This window comes from Cherax quadricarinatus, chromosome 31 (assembly GCF_038502225.1).
Source record: "Cherax quadricarinatus isolate ZL_2023a chromosome 31, ASM3850222v1, whole genome shotgun sequence".
Lineage (NCBI taxonomy): Eukaryota > Metazoa > Arthropoda > Malacostraca > Decapoda > Parastacidae > Cherax > Cherax quadricarinatus.
This window is the reverse complement of record NC_091322.1, coordinates 33,662,030-33,686,006: the sequence shown is the minus strand read 5'-3', so window position 1 is coordinate 33,686,006 and position 23,977 is coordinate 33,662,030. Positions and strand designations below refer to the sequence as shown.

The 23,977-nt window shown below is 45.3% G+C and overlaps 1 protein-coding gene across 2 annotated transcripts in view; it reads right to left on the bottom strand.

Moving 5' to 3' along the window:
- Nucleotides 1-23,977, bottom strand: part of Rap1 (RAS oncogene family member Rap1) — a 111,999-nt gene that overhangs the window by 63,502 nt on the left and 24,520 nt on the right. The window lies entirely within an intron of this gene.

Sequence of the window (23,977 nt, the reverse complement as noted above, 5' to 3'; positions counted from 1 at the left end):
AGGGTTGAGGAGCTTTCCTTCTTATCTCATAAACACATAAGATGACAGATTATTCGCATAAACTACTTACATTAAGAATACATACCCCTATGTTCACTCAATTGAACTGTGTATCTTAATAGTTCTTAGTTCAGTAATCTCTTCCACATTAAGAGGTCTGGTCTAAGACCGGTCCGAGGAGGGGCGGCTGTGAACTATTAACAGATAAATAGTAGCATAGTATCATGGTCTTAGGAAGTACATTGCGGTGTGAAGAAGGAAATAATTAGTAACTAATAACAATAATAATAATTGTAATAATTACGCCAGATAATAAAGAAGGTGTACTGGGTTCTTAAAGTCGCTTTTATGGGGTCACTGGAGGAGCCGTAGAGTCAAGATAAGATTTCGTTCGGATTTTTAACCCCGGAGGGTTAGCCACCCAGGATAACCCAAGAAAGTCAGTGCGTCATCGAGGACTGTCTAACTTATTTCCATTGGGGTCCTTAATCTTGTCCCCCAGGATGCGACCCACACCAGTCGACTAACACCCAGGTACCTATTTGCTGCTAGGTGAACAGGACAACAGGTGTAAGGAAACTTGTCGAAATGTTTCCACCCGCCGGGAATCGAACCCGGGCCCTCCGTGTGTGAAGCGGGAGCTTTAGCCACCAGGCCACCGGGCCACACCGGTAGCTACCATACCTCAGGGTCGTACATTAACTACCGTGTCTCAGGGTCGTACAGTAGCTACCATACCTCAGGGTCGTACATTAACTACCGTGTCTCAGGGTCGTATAGTAGCTACCATACCTCAGGGTCTTACATTAACTACCGTGTCTCAGGGTCGTACAGTAGCTACCATACCTCAGGGTCGTACATTAACTACCGTGCCTCAGGGTCGTACATTAACTATCGTGCCTCAGGGTCGTACGATGTACGACCGTGTCTCAGGGTCGTACTATACGATGTTCTGGCAGCGTAGCTGCCAGAACATCGTACAGTAACTACCGTGCTGCAAGGTTGTACAGTATCTACGCTGCCAGCGGTTTAATACAGCAAGTAGAGAGAGCACCACAAAGTGGTACAGTAACTAGAGTATTACAGGATGGTACAGCAAGTACAGATGGTGCCACAGGGAACTTCAATAAGGGTACATTGAGAGTTCCCTAAAAAACTTGTCAAATGGCTCATGATGTGGCAGCGCAGGTGATGCAATGCAGGCAACACAGAAGGTCAGAGTTGTGCCAGTCTCTCTATGGCAGCTGCTGTTAAATTACGAAAACTCCCCCACATATTATACATGTAGTTTGAAAATAGGTCGAAGACCACAATATAGTCAAAGTAATATGTCAAAGTAAGGACAGAATATAATGGCAGAGGTGAATATTGCATGGGAGGGAAGGTCAGCCTTTGTTAAACATTCTTTATACTTAGTTCCAATTATAATTCAGTTTTTATCCCCTGGGTTTTAAAGGGGATATTTTTCCTGCACAATGGCGGTTCTTCCCACTCGCCATCATTCATATGGCACCTCGCTGCTCCTGCTCTACTTTCACTGATAGTGTGTGTGTGTGTGTGTGTGTGTGTGTGTGTGTACTCACCTAGTTGCACTCACCTAGTTGAGGTTACGGGGGTCGAGTCCGAGCTCCTGGCCCCGCCTCTTCACTGATCGCTACTAGGTCACTCTCCCTGAGCCGTGAGCTTTATCATACCTCTGCTTAAAGCTATGTATGGATCCTGCCTCCACTACATCACTTCCCAAACTATTCCACTTACTGACTACTCTGTGGCTGAAGAAATACTTCCTAACACCCCTGTGATTCATCTGTGTCTTCAGCTTCCAACTGTGTCCCCTTGTTACTGTGTCCAATCTCTGGAACATCCTGTCTTTGTCCACCTTGTCAATTCCTCTCAGTATTTTGTATGTCGTTATCATGTCCCCCCTATCTCTCCTGTCCTCCAGTGTCGTCAGGTTGATTTCCCTTAACCTCTCCTCGTAGGACATACCTCTTAGCTCTGGGACTAGTCTTGTTGCAAACCTTTGCACTTTCTCTAGTTTCTTTACGTGCTTGGCTAGGTGTGGGTTCCAAACTGGTGCCGCATACTCCAATATGGGCCTAACGTACACGGTGTATAGGTTCCTGAATGATTCCTTATTAAGATGTCGGAATGCTGTTCTGAGGTTTGCTAGGCGCCCATATGCTGCAGCAGTTATTTGGCTGATGTGCGCTTCAGGAGATGTGCCTGGTGTTATACTCACCCCAAGATCTTTTTCCTTGAGTGAGGTTTGTAGTCTCTGGCCCCCTAGACTGTACTCCGTCTGCGGTCTTCTTTGCCCTTCCCCAATCTTCATGACTTTGCACTTGGTGGGATTGAACTCCAGGAGCCAATTGCTGGACCAGGTCTGCAGCCTGTCCAGATCCCTTTGTAGTTCTGCCTGGTCTTCGATCGAGTGAATTCTTCTCATCAACTTCACGTCATCTGCAAACAGGGACACCTCAGAGTCTATTCCTTCCGTCATGTTCACAAATACCAGAAACAGCACTGGTCACAGGTGCCCACTCTGACACCTCGCCACGTACCATGACTCGCTGCTGTCTTCCTGTCAAGTATTCCCTGATCCATTGTAGTGCCTTCCCTGTTATCCCTGCTTGGTCCTCCAGTTTTTGCACCAATCTCTTGTGTGGAACTGTGTCAAACGCCTTCTTGCAGTCCAAGAAAATGCAATCCACCCACCCCTCTCTCTCTTGTCTTACTGCTGTCACCATGTCATAGAACTCCAGTAGGTTTGTGACACAGGATTTCCCGTCCCTGAAACCATGTTGGCTGCTGTTGATGAGATCGTTCCTTTCTAGGTGTTCCACCACTCTTCTCCTGATAATCTTCTCCATGATTTTGCATACTATACATGTCAGTGACACTGGTCTGTAGTTTAATGCTTCATGTCTGTCTCCTTTTTTAAAGATTGGGACTACATTTGTTGTCTTCCATGCCTCAGGCAATCTCCCTGTTTCGATAGATGTATTGAATATTGTTGTTAGGGGTACACATAGTGCCTCTGCTCCCTCTCTCAATACCCATGGGGAGATGTTATCTGGCCCCATTGCCTTTGAGGTATCTATCTCACTCAGAAGCCTCTTCACTTCTTCCTCGGTTGTGTGCACTGTGTCCAGCACATGGTGGTGTGCCCCACCTCTCCGTCTTTCTGGAGCTCCTTCTGTCTCCTCTGTGAACACTTCTTTGAATCTCTTGTTGAGTTCCTCACATACTTCACGGTCATTTCTTGTTGTCTCTCCTCCTTCCTTCCTTAGCCTGATTACCTGGTCCTTGACTGTTGTTTTCCTCCTGATGTGGCTGTACAACAGTTTCGGGTCAGTTTTGGCTTTCGCTGCTATGTCATTTTCATATTGTCTTTGGGCCTCCCTTCTTATCTGTGCATATTCGTTTCTGGCTCTACGACTGTTCTCCTTATTCTCCTGAGTCCTTTGCCTTCTATATTTCTTCCATTCCCTAGCACACTTGGTTTTTGCCTCCCTGCACCTTTGGGTAAACCATGGGCTCATCCTGGCTTTTTCATTATTCCTGTTACCCTTGGGTACAAACCTCTCCTCAGCCTCCTTGCATTTTGTAGCTACATATTCCATCATCTCATTAACTGGCTTCCCTGCCAGTTCTCTGTCCCACTGAACCCCGTTCAGGTAGTTCCTCATTCCTATGTAGTCCCCTTTCTTGTAGTTCTTGTGTGTGTGTGTGTGTGTGTGTGTGTGTGTGTGTGTGTGTGTGTGTGTGTGTGTGTGTGTGTGTGTGTGTGTGTGTGTGTGTGTGTGTGTGTGTGGCCGAATAGGTAAAACTGGTCAATTAGCAAGAACGCATTTAAAATTAAGTCATTTCTGAAATTTTCTCTTATACGTTAAAAGATATATTTTTATCATTTATGTTAATGTAAAAATTATTAATTTTGTATCAAAAGAACCTTAGAAAACTTACCTAACCTTATTATAACAAGCGCAATTTAATTTAGCCTAATCCAACTAAATATATTATAGATAAGTTTACAGTAATTTAATATTAAACAAACAGAATGAAATATATTTTTTCGTTAGGTTCAGAATGGTTTTTGCGAAATTATTGCATACACAAATTTTCGCTTGCCTTATTCGGCAAGAAGAGCATTGCTATTTAAGCCAAATATATATATATATATATATATATATATATATATATATATATATATATATATATATCTATATATATATATATATATATATATATATATATGGTCCCCAGCGTGTGTGAGGAAGGTTAAGCTGGGGTGTAAGCTGCTCACTAAGTGGGGGAAGAAAGGCTATGAATGGACAGTGATTATATGAATGGAGGTGGGGAGTGAGGTGGTCTGTCTGCCTACCTCCCACACCGTCTGGCCCATACACACATACACACACACACACACCTACCAGCGAAGAGGCAGGGCCAGGAGCTGTTAATCGACCCCTGCAACCACAAATAGGTGAATACATCTAAGTAAGGAGTCATTCACGATACTATACACCGTGTACGTCAGGCCTATATTGGAGAATGCAGCACCAGTATGGAACCCCCACCTGGTCAAGTACGTCAAGAAATCAGAGAGAGTGCAAAAGTTTGCAAAAAGACTAGTCCCGGAGCTAAGGGGTATGTCCTATAAGGAAAGGTTAAGTTAACTTGATGATACACTGGAGGACAGGAGGGATGGGGAGGACATGATAACGACGTATAAAATACTGAGAGGAATTGACAGGATGGATAAGACCAAAATGTTTCAGAGATGGGTCACAGGAACAAGGGAACATAAAAAAAACTGATGAGTCATAGGGATGTTAGGAAGTTTTTCCTCAGCCTTAGAGTTCTCAGGAAGTGGAAAAATCTGAAGAGTGAAGTAGCGTAGGCAAGAGTCATACATAGCTTTAAGAAGAGGTACGATAAAGTTCTTGGAGCAGGGAGAGAGTGGACCTAGTAACGACAGGCAAAAAGGCGGGGTCGGGAGCTGCGAATCGACCCCTGAAACCACATATAAGTGAGAACATATACGTGGGCACACACACACACACACACACACAGAGTGGGTGCATGTGTCAAGTGGGGTTCCACAAGGGTCAATTCTAGGCCCGGTGCTGTTTCTTGTATATGTGAATGACATGACGGAAGGGATAGATTCAGAGGTGTCCTTGTTTGCAGACGATGTGAAGCTAATGAGAAGAATACAAGAGGACAAGGATCAGATAACCTTACAGGGAGATCTGGACAGGTTACAAGCCTGGTCTGGCAAATGGCTCCTGAAGTTTTTTAACGCCAACAAGTGCAAAGTTATGAAGTTTGGGGAAGGACAAAGAAGACCGCCTAAGAGGTGAAAGGCTGCAAAACTCACTCAATGAAAAGGATCTTGGTGTGAGCATCATACCGAGCACATCTGAGGCGCTCATTAACCAAATAACTGATGCAGCATATGGAGTAAGGAGTTATTCACGACACTGTTACACCGTGTACGTCAGGCCCGTACTGAAATATGCAGCACCAGTATGGAACCCATACTGGTCAAACACGTCAGGAAATTAGAGAAAGTGCAAAGGTTTGCAACAAGACTAGTCCCAGAGCTAATGGGTATGCCCTACGAGGTTAAGGGAACTCAACCTGGCAACACTGGAGGACAGGAGGGATAGGGAAGGAAGAAGATAACGACATTTAAAATACTAATAGGAATTGACGAGGTGGATAGAGACAATATTTCAGAGACGGGACAGAGCAAGAAGGGATCACAGCTGGAAATTGAAAACTCAGATGAGTCATAGGAATGGTAGGCAGTATTTCTTCGGTCATAGAGTTGTCAGGAAGTGGAACAGTCTGGAGAGAGATCTAGTGAAGGCAGGATCCATACACAGCTTTAAGAAGAGGTACGATACAGCTCATGGAGCAGGGAGAGAGTGGACCTAGTAACGACCAGAGAAGAGGCGGGGCCAGGAGCTATGAGTCTATCCCTGCAACCACAAATAGGTGAGTACACACACACACACACAAACAAACACACACACAGGTCCAGCAGGGCGAGTAGCGTAAACAAAGCTGGTTCTAGCAGGTCTGTGGGTGGGATGACACCCTCTGGGTGATCCGGTGACACCTTCGTCAAGCCTCCGTAATGTGTCCACACCCAGTTTAACATGCTGCAGCACCCACTTCCTCTCCCTTGCTCTTCTCATCACCCTGGAATGCTTTTACCACTTTAAAGAGCAAGTAACGTTCACTTCTTTTCATCTGTTTAACCTTTGACGAACTCCCGTTAGCTCCACATCACTCTCCATTCTTTTCCAAAGGTAAAATAGTCCAGCTTTAAATATTTTCTTTGCTTTACATTTCAGTACAGAGAAAACACTATGATGGTTTAAAGATAGACACGACAGGGCTTATTAGGCAGGAATCTTGTGAAAATAGTCATTCGAGGTTAAGAAGTGGGGCCAGGAGCTGTGCCTAGATCCCCACAGCCACAAATAGTTCAGGACGAACAGCGAGCGGGTGGTTGAATCGCTGCAAAATTTTACGCCATGCTCCTCCCTCTTTCCTTTTTTTTTTTGTTGCTCCTCTTCCCTCTTTTCTCCTAACTTTTCCGTCCCTTCTCTTATCTAACTCCCTCCCTTATATTCCCCTTAACCTTCATACATTCCTGTTGTTTGTCCATTTTTTCCCTTGAGAGTTTTTTTTTTTTTTGGTCCTAATCCATTTAATGTATACTGTTCGCAGAACATGGGCAGGTAAGCATCGATTTTTGCAGGCAATTGGTTGAGGTATGTGAAGGAATGTGGCAACAGTGTAGGTTGGAGCAGTGATCCTTGAGGCACTCCACGTCTTACTCAGACCAGTCCTGGTGTCTCGTCTCACTCCCGACACATTCTTGTTTACAATTAAGCCTTTTGTAGAGTATGACTTCACAATATCTGCATTTCTTTTCCAAACTTAAGAGCTGTTATCCTTTATTATTATTATTATTAATTTAACTTTTAACACTCCAGCAGTCTTCCACCAAGGAAGGGTGACTCGACAGAGAAGAAAACACTTTCACTGTCATTCATTCAATCACTGTCTTGCCAGAAGCGCCATGACATTACAATTAAGATAACCTACCAAAACAAAACATCTCCATCCTTCCATCAGAGTGCAGGCACTGTACATCCTAGATCCAGGACTCAAGTCCGGCTAACCGGTTTTCCTGAATTCCTTCATAAATGTTACCTTACGCTCCAACAGCATGAGAAATCATAAAAACTACTTCCCTCCACTCACTCCTATCTAAGAACATGCTCACGCAAGCTTATTGGATGTCCAGTCCCTTAGCACTAACAACCTCCTTTACCTCCTCCTGACTTTATTTAGGTCGACACCTACACCTTCCCTTTATTCCAGATTTATAACCCCTCTTAGTCGTCTTATTTTCTCTACCCTCTTTAAAGTCCATCCTGCCTCAACAACCTCTCCTCAGCCCTCTGAATCATTCCTCAGGTAACTCCACACCTAATTTCTGAACGCCCAATTCTCTTCATAATATTCATACCACACATTTACCTCAGACACATCTCTTCTGCTTCCTCCAGCCTCCAGCCTTCTCTTCCTCGCCTAAGAGTGACCTGTAAATAATTGCCTGTTTTTTGTCAACTTTTGTTTTTTTATTTGACTTATAACACGAGAAGGCTTCAAATTTCCAACGCTAGCATTGTGGTAACTATGGGAAGATTCTTGGAACAATTGCCATGTGCAGATTACCTATGAGAACAATTGTTGAAGACATTTCCAGTTTCCTGGAATGTCTCCGTTAACTTCCGAAGCTTTCTGCTGGTTGGCTTCAAGCGTCAGTAAAGGATATCGCATAATTCGACAACGGCTGAGTGAAGTATAGTTTGTGTTCAGGCAAATTTGTCAGCATACTAAATTAGTTTATAAAACTTGTAATTGTTAGAATCCACGTGATAACTAAAGAATGCTTCTTATGATCGGCTTCAAACTACCAACTCTGGTGTGATCCCCAGAAAGTAAGGTTCACGTTCTTATTGTTCTGCATAAGCCCCAGTTTGTCAATTCTATTAAACAGATAGTCTTATATAGCCATTAATTCTTAAAAAAAAAAAAACCTTATTTGATCGACCTCAATCAAATAAAGTTCTTGATCCAAGGAACTGGACTTATCCTCCGCTTCCTTGGATCGAATATGAATGCCTCCCTTTACCCAGCAGTTATAGAACCCCTTTGGGCTAAACGCTTCCCCCTGATTGAAATATAAAATTTCTGAACGGCATTAGAATGAAACGTTTCTCTGAGTTTAGGCTGTGTAGGTTCATTTTTTTAATTCTGTTTATTAACTGTATAATGCATCATCTGATAGCTTTGAAACCTTTAGTACAATGTTTTCCTCAGACAAATCTTTTCCTTGATTTTGGTTGACGTAAGTTATACTGAGACAGTTTCATTAAATATAGTTTTCCGTGAAATAAGTCGTAATGTGTGATTTTACCGGGTCATCCTAAGTTAAGTTTATATAGTGGAAGTTTTATGTCATCATAATATATCTTGCCATCTAGACCATTGTAAAAAAAAATAATCTTAAGTACCTAAAGCCTAATAACGATTATTTATTGCTTACATCTTGATTCGTTAAACACTTGTGAGTCATTGAAAACAGTGCGGAATGATCTTGGTGTGTAGGTCTCAATTTGCTTTTTTTTTTATTATTATTGAAGAAATTGCGAAAATCATGATTATTTTTCATGTGATGATTTTTGAGTGTCACATCTGATTAGCTTTAACACTGACAACTTAATAATGCTGCTTCTGAGCGGTTTCAAACTTAATGTGCTGGTGTACTTTAGGTTATTGATCTCTCTTGGATAACAAGAGTATGCTTCAAGGCTGGTGTTTCTTAGTCGGGGTTTAAACTGGTTTTGGGATCTTATATGTTTATAATTTGTCACTTTTACTGAAGGAAGTGGGATACTAGTTTCCATGTGATAACTTGTGAATGCCTCTTCTGATTCGTTCTAAATCTCCGATGTGAGTATTTAACTGCATTACGAACTTATGCCGTACTTTGCACTGTTGCAATCGCGTGCATTGAAGTACAGGGGCTGGGGTTGTGCAACACTGGGATGCCTCTCTGAGATCTCGCACAGACCGAAATATATCTAGTTATTATTATATTATTATTATTATTATTATTATTATTATATTATTGTTAATATTATAATAATAATAATAATTATTATTATTATAGGGACGTGCTAAAGTTATAAGGCTTATGCAGTACCTGGGGAATGGTAAGTAATCATGTTTGATCTGGGGAAGAGGAGAGTAGCCCCAGTTACTTGGATCAAGAGCCTCTCACCTTTACTGATCCTGTGATCGTCAGACAGCTGTTGCATTGTGTAAGTCACGTGTCAGGTCCTGCACCATGTCAGGTCCTGCACCATGTCAGGTCCTGCACCATGCCAGGTCTTCACGCGCCAGGTGGTCCGTGATGGGTCTTCACGCGCCAGGTGGTCCGTGATGGGTCTTCACGCGCCAGGTGGTCCGTGATGGGTCTTCACGTGCCAGGTGGTCCGTGATGGGTCTTCAAGCGCCAAGTGGTCCGTGATGGGTCTTCACGCGTCAAGTGGTCCATCATGGGTCTTCACGCGCCAGGTGGTCCGTGATGGGTCTTCACGCGCCAGGTGGTCCGTGATGGGTCTTCACGCGCCAAGTGGTCCATCATGGGTCTTCACGCGCCAGGTGGTCCGTGATGGATCTTCACGGGCTGTGGTTTCATGATAACTTACCTGTACCGTTATAAACAGTGCTGGGCTACTGGTGTCCCGTCTTCACAATTTAGTTCGGCATATACTTTTGTAGTTTCCCGTATTTAAACACACACACACACACACACACACACACACACACACACACACACACACACACACACACACACACACACACACACACACACACACACATGTCAGCATAGTTGCTGATCCCTGTGTTATATAGCATAGCATATTAGTATCATCCATGTGCTTTAGATAGGAGATCCCTTGTAGGCCTGTGACTTTGTGTGACGTCACGGGATGCGCATGTGTAGGCTCATACCTCTGCCACACTCTCGACACACACACACACACACACACACACATACACACACACACACACACAGGCACAGGCACACACACACACACACACACACACACACACACACACACACACACACACACACACACACCATTATCTCGGACAACACTCCAGTAGTAGTCCACACAATGTAATACAACGAAATCTAGTATCCTTTCAGAAGAACCTTTTTCTTCTGTTTATAATTACTGTCTCTTGTTCTCCTTGATGATGGCGCTGAGACAATTTTCTGGTATAGTATCACATCTCGCATTTATACGTGATTATCATATCTCATTTTTCCTTCTATGAAGTTTACGGTACATTCAGTCTTTGCATCTCACATACCTTAGCTTGTACACTTATTATGTAGCTCGTCTTTAGGCTTCGTAATTTTTTCCTAAGTGTTATTTTTCAGGTGTGTACACCACATTACACTACTGCGTGAAATTTGAGAAAGTGCAGAGGTCTGCCACCAGGCTGGTCTCTCAAAACAAAGAGATAAGGTATGATAACGACGCTAAAGGAGAGAAGGCTACACGGGGACGTGATTCCAAAATACAGGATACCTAAGGGTACCCAAAAGGTGGAAACAGCAAAATGTTCTCTCGCGTAATAAGACCAGGACGACGAGACACAAGTGGGAACTAAATACTTAAAATGAATCAGAGAGATATAAGGATAACCTTCTTCAACATGAGTGCAGTGTGCATGGAACACACCAGGCGAGGAAGTCGGGGTGACATCTTCCACGTACGAGTGCAAGTGGGATTTAAAAAAAAATATTCTTGTTTTCTTTAACCAGGAAACTTTCACTGTTCGTATAAATTCAGTCAAGGATATGAAATACTAGGAACGTTTTAAGTCCCTTAAACTGTACTCCTTGTAATATGGGCGAGAAAGGTACATCATGTTTACACCAGGAAAATTAAGGAGAGAATGATCACAAACGTGCAAACTGAATTCACTCCTTACAAAAGATATCTGACAGACTGAAATACGTCCTGTGAAAAGCAGTGGCGCAATGAGCAGACTGAGAGAAAACTCATGGTACAAAGACTTTTGAATACGCTTCCTTAGTGCATGAGAGGAATTACCAACACACCCCTAGCTGTCTTCAAGAAAGAACCTGATAAGTTCCTCAAGTCAATTTCTTATCAACCGGGCTGTGGTAAATACACTGGACTGCGTGCGACCGGCGCTAACAGCCTGTTCAATTAATCCAGCAACCAGAAGGCCTGGTCTAAGACCGAGCCGCGGGAGCGGTGACTCCCAGAAGCGATTACAGGTAACCTATAGGTAACCTATTATAACCAACAGAGCTGTGTCCTTGCATAGGATGCGACCAACAACAGCTGCCTAACACCTAACATGTTGACTGTGAGGTGAACAAGGGCGGAGAGCAGGTTATAAGGTTATCACACCGGTCGATTTGTTAACTACGAGTTGGGAGCAGAACAGTGTTTGTTCCAGGCAGGGAAATAAATGCGAGCACGCACGCCATTCATCATTCATTTCTTCGAAGCCAGCATCATTTCCGCTCGTCTCACCTATTCCAGTAGTCCAAACACATTTTTTCCTACCTATTTTGAGAACACCATATTCCGAGGGAATCCCTCCGGTTTTTTTTTTCCTGTGAATCATGTACGACGAAAAATATTCATCACTGATGAGTTTATGTATGAAGATAGGCATGACGTGCATAATGAAAATATTAAATCAGTGAAGTAGATAAATGGTAATTTAAGCTTGCCGCCGGTGTCCGGGCTGGCTGCTACCAGTCCTATCAAAGATGCACTGTATGCATGAGATTGCACCAGAATATTAGCAGTTTATAACTTCCCCAATAACAGATAAGACCACTTATTTGCATGAGGTGATTCTAAGGGTCACCGCCCCAATGGGATAATTTTATTTGAATTTATTTTCATGGGATTATAGAAAGTTTAATAGATTCCATTAGTTTCTCGAAAAAAAAACTCTACGCTAAAATTTTGTTGACCTTTGGCATCGTCGTGAGTTATTTGTTCTATAAATCATGTGTGTGAATACTTTATAATGGGCTACAGTAGGTTATAGTGACAATGATACAATTAGTAGGAGGACATGAACATGAAATATCGTTAATTGTTATACTGGAGCAACAAGTGGTATGGCACCAGTGTAGCGACGAGACGAGGGAGGGACAGTGCCACTCCGCTACCAGACACCGGCACCCCGCTGCCAGACACCGGCACCCCGATGCCAGATACCAGCACCCCACTGCCAGACACCAGCACCCCGCTGCCAGACACCAGCACCCTGCTGCCAGACACCAACACCACACTGCCAGACACCAGCACCCTGCTGCCAGACACCAGCACCACACTGCCAGACACCAGCACCACACTGCCAGACACCAGCACCCTGCTGCCAGACACTAGCACCACACTGCCAGATACCAGCACCCCACTGCCAGACACCAGCACCCCGCTGCCAGGCAGCAACACCCCACTGCCAGACACCAGAACACAGCTGCCAGAGGCCAGCACTCCACTGCCAGACACCAGAACATAGCTGCCAGACACCAGCACTCCACTGCCAGACACCAGCACATAGCTGCCAGACACCGGCATCCCACAGCCAGACACAAGAACATAGCTGCCCGACACCAGCACCCCACTGCCAGGCACCAGAACATAGCTGCCAGACACAAGCACTCCACTGCCAGACACAGGCACTCCACAGCAAGATACCAGAACATAGCTGCCAGACACCACCACCTCGCTGCCAGACAGACACCAGGACCCTACTGCCAAACACTGGAACATAGCTGCCAGACACCAGCACCCCACTGCCAGACACCAGCACCCCACTGCCAGACACCAGCACCCCACTGCCAGACACCAGCACCCTACTGCCAAACACCAGCACCCCCACTGCCAGACACCAGCACTCCACAGCCAGACACTAGAACATGGCTGCCAGACACCAGCACCCCACTGCCAGACACCAGCACTCCACAGCCAGACACTAGAACATAGCTGCCAGACACCAGCACCCCACTGCCAGACACCAGCTCTCCACTGCCAGACACCAGAACACAGCTGCCCGACACCAGCACCCCACTGCCAGACCCCAGCACCACATTGCCAGACACCAGCACCCCACTGCCCAACACCAGCACCCCCACTGCCAGACACCGGCACCCCACTGCCAGACACCAGCACCCCCACTGCCAGACACCGGCACCCTGTTGCCAGACCCCAGCACCACATTGCCAGACACCAGCACCCCACCGCCACACAACACCCCACTGCCAGACACAGGCACCCCACTGCCACACACAGGCACCCCACTGCCAGACACCAGCACCCCACTGCCACACACCAACACCCCACTGAGGTAATCAGTCCCTCAGCCTTTAGTCGATGTAATCAGTCCATCAATCTTGAAAAGAATACAGCATATGTGCGAAGAAGTGGCTTATATACTGTAGGCAGGAGAGGTGCAGCAGTCGTAGGAGGTATCACATTTGTCCAATGTGGAAGTAGGTTATGCCCAAGGGTTAGGCAAGTGAAGAATTCCTTGTATTAAGATCCCAAGATGTTGCTGTGTCAGACAGGAATGTAGATGAATGGTTCAGAGAACTGACAAGTTGATAAATTAGACACATGTGCAACACTTGGGTATCTTTAATGAGGAAACGTTTCGCCACAGTGACTTAATCAGTCCATACAAAGGAGAATGGTGAAGAACAGAATGAGTTTGAGGTAATCAGTCCCTCCTCAAGCTCCTCCGGTTCTTCACCATTCTCCTTTGTATGAACTGATGAAGCCACTGTGTAGCGAAACGTTTCCTTATTAAAGATATATATATATATATATATATATATATATATATATATATATATATATATATATAATTAATTAAATTTCATATAGAATTATATATATATATATATATATATATATATATATATATATATATATATATATATATATATATATATATATATATATATGCAAAACAACCACTCTGAAAGAATAGAGAAATTCCAAGCGCTTTCGTGACTACTCACATTATCAAGGAACTATGTGGTTGGAGTGGTTGTTTTGCATATTTTGAAATCACCTGTTCACTGTGATCTTATTGCATATATATATATATATATATATATATATATATATATATATATATATATATATATATATATATATATATATATATATATATAAAATTCTATATGAAATTTAATTAATAGACAGAACACATTGACAGAAAACACAACCATGAATACATTGGTATAATATATCAAAACATTATGAATGTCCTCCAGCTCCTCCGAAGCCAGACGCGAGCCCAGTATGCAGCAAGCATTTCCCCTCTGGATGGCCATGCTGAGGCGCTGGAACATGAAAGTGGCTGCTCTTGGGTCCCTGGTGGTGTCGATGAGTCTGGAACCCGGTTCTTTAAGGAAGTGTGTGGCATTTTTTCCCCACGATCCCAAGGTCTCTGATCCCACTGGGACAAATTGATACTGTTGGTTTATGTCCCTGTACTTGCTGATCTTGTACTCCTCCCTGTGGTCAGCACCTCCTCCCTGTCGCCCTACACTGTGATGGATGTAGGTGTCAGCCAGTGTGGACACACAGGTATAGTCCCATGCTAAGAGCTTGCCATTCTTCCAAGGATAGATGGTGATCCCCTCGGGGCAGTTTGCTGGGTTGTGGGTATTGTTGGCTGCTAGTGATCGGGGCTCTCTCTCGGCTGGGCATCCAGCTGTAACAAGGGTTCTCTTTATGATGTCGTTGACTTCATTGTGTCTTGCATGCCAGCCCTTGGTATTGGAACAGTTAAGACCATGTAGACCATATTGGTCGGCTTGCTCATCGCCGCAAATACACGTATATTCCGTGTGAATTGGGGGCAGCAAGGCGCAGAGCCACAGCAATACGGAGGGTCTTAGGGTCGAGGCGTGTTCCCATTGCCGAAATGGGAACTGTTTGGAGGAAGTCCCTGGAGTGAGGTGCACTCACAGCTTGGAGACGCGCAGTCTCCCTGTCTGATGTTACAGCCCTAAGCATGTTGCCAAGCACCTTTTCAGCGATGGAGCCATCCCAACTTGACTGTAGGCTTAACAATTCGAACGAGTGAAATTACTTGCAAACATCATCCCTCGGTCCAAAACAGGACTCGAACCTGCGCACTCTCCATCAAAGTATACAGTACTTTTGCCACATATATATAGGAAGCGTTAGCATACTGAGTCTGTATAACTCGTAAAAATAGGTTGGATATATTACTGAAGTCATTTATCAAAATCTTTTGAAGTGTTGTGTACTAAGCTTGACAAACACAGGATCACATTTACATAGCCAAGGACAACAAAGGTTTAGAACAAGTCGTTCCTGTCTCTTGCAACTGCTAGTGTTGCCACATGGTTTTGGTTGCACTGGAAGACATGCAAAACACTGACGTAATATACACAGACTTTCTTAAGGCTTTCATCAAGTGTGTTCATGACGTGCAAAAAGAATAACTACAGAAGAGCTTAATAACAGAGCATTGTGCTCACACCCGACGGTACCCGGTTTCGCTTCATGTAGCAGTAAATACTAAACTAGGTGCCTAGATGTTAGTTAACTGTTGTGAATGACTTCCTAGGAAAGGGAAGTAGTGTATCTTAGGTATCCGGGTGTTGGGAAACTGTTGTGGGTGTCATCCTGGGGAAGGGGGGGGGGGAAGTAGTATATCTGAGATAAGTTTAATCTTTGAAAAAAGCTCAGTTAGGATAACAGCTCTTAGCCTGAAAGATAAACTTTGTGTAAACAATAGCAGATGTATTTTCAACTTTCCAACAAACGAGACACAAAGACTAATAATTAACACTAAAAACAAGAGAAAATCAGCACCATGGAAAGTTGTTCCAGCAACAGCGTCCTAGTGTTAATTCTGTCTTATTCTCATATCAGATACTGATAAATATACAATGTAACATTGTAACCATTCTCCGCTATGCTAAAGTAACATGTTTTAAATGGGGTGGACACCCAACACGGGAGGATACCCAACACGAGAGGATACCCAACACGGGAGGATACCCAACACGAGAGGATACCCAACACGAGAGGATACCCAACAAGGGAGGATACCCAACACTGAAAGATACCCAACACGGGAGGATACCCAACACGAGAGGATACCCAACACGAGAGGACACCCAACACGAGAGGATACCCAACAGGGAGGATACCCAACACTGAAGGATACCCAACACGGGAGGATACCCAACACTGAAGGATACCCAACACGGGAGGATACCCAACACGAGAGGATACCCAACACGAGAGGACACCCAACACGAGAGGATACCCAACAGGGAGGATACCCAACACGGGAGGATACCCAACACGAGAGGATACCCAACACGAGAGGATACCCAACAGGGGAGGATACCCAACACGAGAGGATACCAACAGGGAGGATACCCAACACTGAAGGATACCCAACACGGGAGGATACCCAACACGAAAGGATACCCAACAGGGGAGGATACCCAACACTGAAGGATACCCAACACGGGAGGATACCCAACACGAGAGGATACCCAACAAGGGAGGATACCCAACACGAGAGGATACCCAACAGGGGAGGATACCCAACACGAGAGGATACCCAACAAGGGAGGATACCCAACACCGAAGGATACCCAACACGGGAGGATACCCAACACGAGAGGATACCCAACAAGGGAGGATACCCAACACTGAAGGATACCCAACACGGGAGGATACCCAACACGAGAGGATACTCAACACGAGAGGATACCCAACCCGGGAGGATACCCAACAAGGGAGGATACCAACATTGAAGGATACCCAACAGTGGAGGATACCCAATATGGGAGGATACCCAACAATGGGGATACCCAACGCAGGAGGATACCCATCACGGATGGATACCCATCACAGGTGGATATGCATCATGGGTAGATACTCATATGGCCATCATGGGTGGATACCCCTCATGGCCATCATACCTGGAGGTTACGTGGAGGTTATTCCGGGGATCAACGCCCCCGCGGCCCGGTCCATGACCAGGCCTCCCGATGGATCAGGGCCTGATCAACTAGGCCCTGTAGTGCTGTACACTGTTTATCTCAAGGATATACACTGTATTCTTTCAAAATACACTTTTCACTGCGCTATACTGGGATCATTGTTTTATTATTTACACAGCAGTTAGGCCTACGCTAACTTTCCCCTACACTTCTAAGGAAAAGATTATTTCCTGTTTAGTAGAGGTAACGGTTGTATGCTCAATTTATGTATGCTGTGATTCCCTGCACCTCAATGCTACCATCACTCGTTTCATATCTTATGACTGTAGTAGTTACTTATCCGTTATTAACACTTCACTGGACCTCTGGCAATAGTTCGCTAGTGCCAGTCGCTTGTAAGATATTCCCCTATCTACACTATATATTGTACGCTATACTTGGGGATAATTAAGATTACTCTTATCTACAATTTAGTTCACTATGTCACTGCACATATATATCCTTGTCACTCATTATATTACTTATAGATAGATCGATATTTGTTTATTTCCACTTGTGTCGACATCCGGCAATAATTCACTAGTGCTGCAGTTTAAGTTAGTTTAATATGTTTATTATGCACCCCATACCCATCCTGTGGGCGGTAGTCAAAAGATTACAGAGGTACATAATGGGTCCAGGGACTGGGCCTCAAAGTTTTGATAGCTGAGCAAGTTACAGAGGTAATGAATTCACAATTTACAAAGGTAATGAACTCACAATTTACAAAGGTAATGAACTCCAGGTAGGTCTAGTCACAATCATGACAAGTTACAAAGGTATTTACAGATTACAGAGGTACACAATGGGTCCAGGGACCGGGCTCCAAAGTTTTGATGGCTGAACTAGGTACAAGGTAATGAACTCACAAGTTACAAAGGTAATGAACTCACAAGTTACAAAGGTAATGAACTCACAAGTTACAAAGGTAATGAACTCACAAGTTACAAAGGTAATGAATACTGTAAGAATGGTTACTTACGTTTATACATGGCTACAATCATGAACAAATTTTAGAGTAATGAGCAATTCACACTTCCACACCCGGTCACAACTGTAGTGAGTTATTGGTGCAAATGTTGATTGCTGAGTCTCTCTCTCTCTCTCTCACACACACACACACACATACAAATTCATACACACACACACATAAACACACACACACACACACACACACAACACACACACACACACACACACACACACGCACACACACTCATACACACACACACACTCATACACACACACACACTCATACTCACACACACACACACACACACACACACACACACACACACACACACACACACACACACACACACTCACACACTCATACACATACACACAAACACACACACACACTAAGAGGTATGTCCTACGAGGAGAGGTTAAGGGAAATCAACCTGACGACACTGGAGGACAGGAGAGATAGGGGGGACATGATAACGACATACAAAATACTGAGAGGAATTGACAAGGTGGACAAAGACAGGATGTTCCAGAGATTGGACACAGTAACAAGGGGACACAGTTGGAAGCTGAAGACACAGATGAATCACAGGGATGTTAGGAAGTATTTCTTCAGCCACAGAGTAGTCAGTAAGTGGAATAGTTTGGGAAGCGATGTAGTGGAGGCAGGATCCATACATAGCTTTAAGCAGAGGTATGATAAAGCTCACGGCTCAGGGAGAGTGACCTAGTAGCGATCAGTGAAGAGGCGGGGCCAGGAGCTCGGACTCGACCCCCGCAACCTCAACTAGGTGAGTACAACTAGGTGAGTACATGCACATATGTGGTAATGCTTTATTTACAGCTAGCAAAGTCAGGGTATTTCTCCAGAATGGTCTGTAATATACCACTGTGGATAAAATACTTAGCCATTTCTTGAACACTTCTGAGTGAGTTGTTTCTAAATTCATTAATTTTATCGCACTCCAGTACATAATGACGCAGGGTGTGACAATAGTCCATCTGGCAAAGTTTACATTTCGTTTGGTCTACATCTGGTGGTGGTGATTTAACCTGCCAAAGATACTTGTAACCCAGCCGGAGCCGGGCGGTAGTGACATCCAAGAGTCTGCTTATTTTGTTGGATGCACCATAGACATGTGGCTCCTCCTGCATGATAGAATGATGATAGATGGACTCACTGGCTGGTCAGGTCTATTTCCCACGGTAACCGTTCCTCCACCGGCACTCTCATTGTGACACTATAATCCATATTTTCCTATTTAGCGTTCACTGATATTCCTTTTTTGTTTGTTCAAAGGAGTATATGCACTTTATGGTTGCACACGCTTATTTCCCGCATTCTGTTCCTTCTACTACTATCAAGACACGCAGTTTTTGACGGAGCACAAACGAGCGCGACTATCCCCTCGCTTGGGCTCATGGGTGGATACCCATCATGGCCATCATGGGTGGATACCCATCATGGGTGGATACACTTCATGGCCATCATGGGTGGATACCCATCGTGGGTGGATACACTTCATGGCCATCATGGGTGGATACCCATCATGGGTGGATACCCATCATGGCCATCATGGGTGGATACCCATCATGGGTGGATATCCATCATGGCCATCATGGGTGGATACCCATCATGGCCATCATGGGTGGATACCCATCATGGCCATCATGGGTGGATACCCATCATGGCCATCATGGGTGCATACTGTTAGGTAAGACACATATGCAACAGTTAGGTATCTTTATTATGAAACGTTTCGCCTACACAGTAGGCTTCTTCAGTCAAGTACAGAAAAGTTGATAGAAGCAGAAGATACTTGAAGACGATGTAATCAGTCCATAAGGGTGATGGACTGATTACATCGTCTTCAAGTATCTTCTGCTTCTATCAACTTTTCTGTACTTGACTGAAGAAGCCTACCGTGTAGGCGAAACTTTAAGGGTGATGGACTGATTACATCGTCTTCAAGTATCTTCTGCTTCTATCAACCTTTCTGTACTCGACTGAAGAAGCCTACTGTGTAGGCGAAACGTTTCGAAATAAAGATACCTAACTGTTGCATATGTGTCTTACCTAACAATCTGTCGGTATTTCATACCATTTTAATGTTCATTCTGTCAGACACTGCAACACAAGGGTATCTTGGTACAGACCACTTCGACAACCTCTACTAGTGAGAACGGCTGGGTTTGAGAAGGACCTGCCCTCCCAAAGCAACCTACGTCTCACCTCCTGGCACTATATAAAGGCCCCATTCTGTCACTTCAACTTCATATTGTTTCAGACAACGGAACAATGCTCTTCTCCAGACTGAGGGACTGACCACCTCAAAACTTTAAGGGTGATGGACTGATTACATCGTCTTCAAGTATCTTCTGCTTCGATCAACCTTTCTGTACTCGACTGAAGAAGCCTACTGTGTAGGCGAAACGTTTCGAAATAAAGATACCTAACTGTTGCATATGTGTCTTACCTAACAATCTGTCGGTATTTCATACCATTTTAATGTTCATTCTGTCAGACACTGCAACACAAGGGTATCTTGGTACAGACCACTTCGACAACCTCTACTAGTGAGAACGGCTGGGTTTGAGAAGGACCTGCCCTCCCAAAGCAACCTACGTCTCACCTCCTGGCACTATATAAAGGCCCCATTCTGTCACTTCAACTTCATATTGTTTCAGACAACGGAACAATGCTCTTCTCCAGACTGAGGGACTGACCACCTCAAAACTTTAAGGGTGATGGACTGATTACATCGTCTTCAAGTATCTTCTGCTTCTATCAACCTTTCTGTACTCGACTGAAGAAGCCTACTGTGTAGGCGAAACGTTTCGAAATAAAGATACCTAACTGTTGCATATGTGTCTTACCTAACAATCTGTCGGTATTTCATACCATTTTAATGTTCATTCTGTCAGACACTGCAACACAAGGGTATCTTGGTACAGACCACTTCGACAACCTCTACTAGTGAGAACGGCTGGGTTTGAGAAGGACCTGCCCTCCCAAAGCAACCTACGTCTCACCTCCTGGCACTATATAAAGGCCCCATTCTGTCACTTCAACTTCATATTGTTTCAGACAACGGAACAATGCTCTTCTCCAGACTGAGGGACTGACCACCTCAAAACTTTAAGGGTGATGGACTGATTACATCGTCTTCAAGTATCTTCTGCTTCTATCAACCTTTCTGTACTCGACTGAAGAAGCCTACTGTGTAGGCGAAACGTTTCGAAATAAAGATACATACCTAACTGTTGCATATGTGTCTTACCTAACAACCTGTCGGTATTTTATACCATTTTAATGTTCAATGGGTGCATACCATCATGGACATCATGGGTGGATGCCCATCATGGCCATCACGTGTGGATATCCATCATGGGTGGATACCATCATGGCCATCATGGGTGGATACCATCATGGCCATCATGGGTGGATACCATCATGGCCATCATGGGTGGATACAATCATGGCCATCATGGGTGGATACCATCATGGCCATCATGGGTGGATACCATCATGGCCATCATGGGTGGATACCATCATGGCCATCATGGGTGGATACCATCATGGCCATCACGGGTGGATACCATCATGGCCATCATGGGTGGATACCATCATGGCCATCATGGGTGGATACCATCATGACCATCATGGGTGGATACCATCATGGCCATCATGGGTGGATACCCATCATGGCCATCATGGGTGGATACCATCATGACCATCATGGGTGGATACCATCATGGCCATCATGGGTGGATACCCATCATGGCCATCATGGGTGGATACCCATCATGGCCATCATGGGTGGATACCATCATGGCCATTATGGGTGGATACCCATCATGGGTGGATACCCATCATGGCCACGGGTGGATACCATCATGACCATCACGGGTGGATACCATCATGGCCATCATGGGTGGATACCATCATGACCATCATAGGTGGATACCATCATGGCCATCATGGGTGGATACCCATCATGGCCATCATGGGTGGATACCATCATGGGTGGATACCATCATGGCCATCACGGGTGGATACCATCATGGCCATCATGGGTGGATACCATCATGACCATCATGGGTGGATACCATCATGGCCATCATGGGTGGATACCATCATGGCCATCATGGGTGGATACCATCATAGCCATCATGGGTGGATACCATCATGGCCATCATGGGTGGATACCATCATGGCCATCATGGGTGGATACCATCATGGCCATCATGGGTGGATACCATCATGGCCATCATGGGTGGATACCATCATGACCATCATGGGTGGATACCATCATGGCCATCATGGGTGGATACCATCATGGCCATCATGGGTGGATACCATCATGGCCATCATGGGTGGATACCATCATGGCCATCATGGGTGGATACCATCATGGCCATCATGGGTGGATACCATCATGGCCATCATGGGTGGATACCATCATGGCCATCATGGGTGGATACCATCATGACCATCATGGGTGGATACCATCATGGCCATCATGGGTGGATACCATCATGGCCATCATGGGTGGATACCATCATGGCCATCATGGGTGGATACCATCATGGCCATCATGGGTGGCTACCATCATGGCCATCATGGGTGGATACCATCATGGCCATCATGGGTGGATACCATCATGGGTGGATACCATCATGGCCATCATGGGTGGATACCATCATGGGTGGATACCATCATGGCCATCACGGGTGGATACCATCATGGCCATCATGGGTGGATACCATCATGACCATCATGGGTGGATACCATCATGGCCATCATGGGTGGATACCATCATGGCCATCATGGGTGGATATCATCATGGCCATCATGGGTGGATACCATCATGGCCATCATGGGTGGATACCATCATGGCCATCATGGGTGGATACCATCATGGCCATCATGGGTGGATACCATCATGGCCATCATGGGTGGATACCATCATGGCCATCATGGGTGGATACCATCATGGCCATCATGGGTGGATACCCAGCACCACCAGCACTCCGGGATATGAAAGGATTATTTCTGGTGCGTCCATAGAGAGCAGAACCCACTTACACATCCTCGTTTTTACTGTCCCCTCCCCTAGCACCACCCCTCCCCTCTCCTAGCATCACTCCCCTCACCCCTCTCCTCCCCTAGCACCACCCCTCCCCTCTCCTAGCATCACTCCCATCACCCTTCCCCTCCCCTAGCATCGCTCCCCTCACCCCTCTCCTCCCCTAGCACCACCCCTCCCCTCTCCTAGCATCACTCCCCTCACCCCTCAACCCTCTCCTCCCCTAGCATCACCCCTCTCCTCTCCTAGCATCACTCCCCTCACCGCTCCCCTCCCCTAGCATCACTCCCCTCACCCCTCCCCTCTCCTTGCATCACTCCCATCACCCCTCCCCTCCCCTCACCCCTTCCCTCCCCTTGGATCACTCCCATCACTCCTCCCCTCCCCTAGCATCACTCCTATCAACCCTCACCTCCCCTAGCATCACTCCCCTCACCTCTCTCCTCCCCTAGCATCACTCCCCTCACCTCTCTCCTCCCCTAGCATCACTCCCATCACCCCTCCCCTAGCATTACTCCCATCACCCCTCCCCTCCCCTCACCCCTTCCCTCCCCTAGCATCACTCCCCTCACCTCTCTCCTCCCCTAGCATCACTCCCATCACCCCTCCCCTCCCCTAACATCACTCCTATCAACCCTCACCTCTCTCCTTCCCTAGCATCACTCCCCTCACATAAGAACATAACATTAACTAATATTTTTAA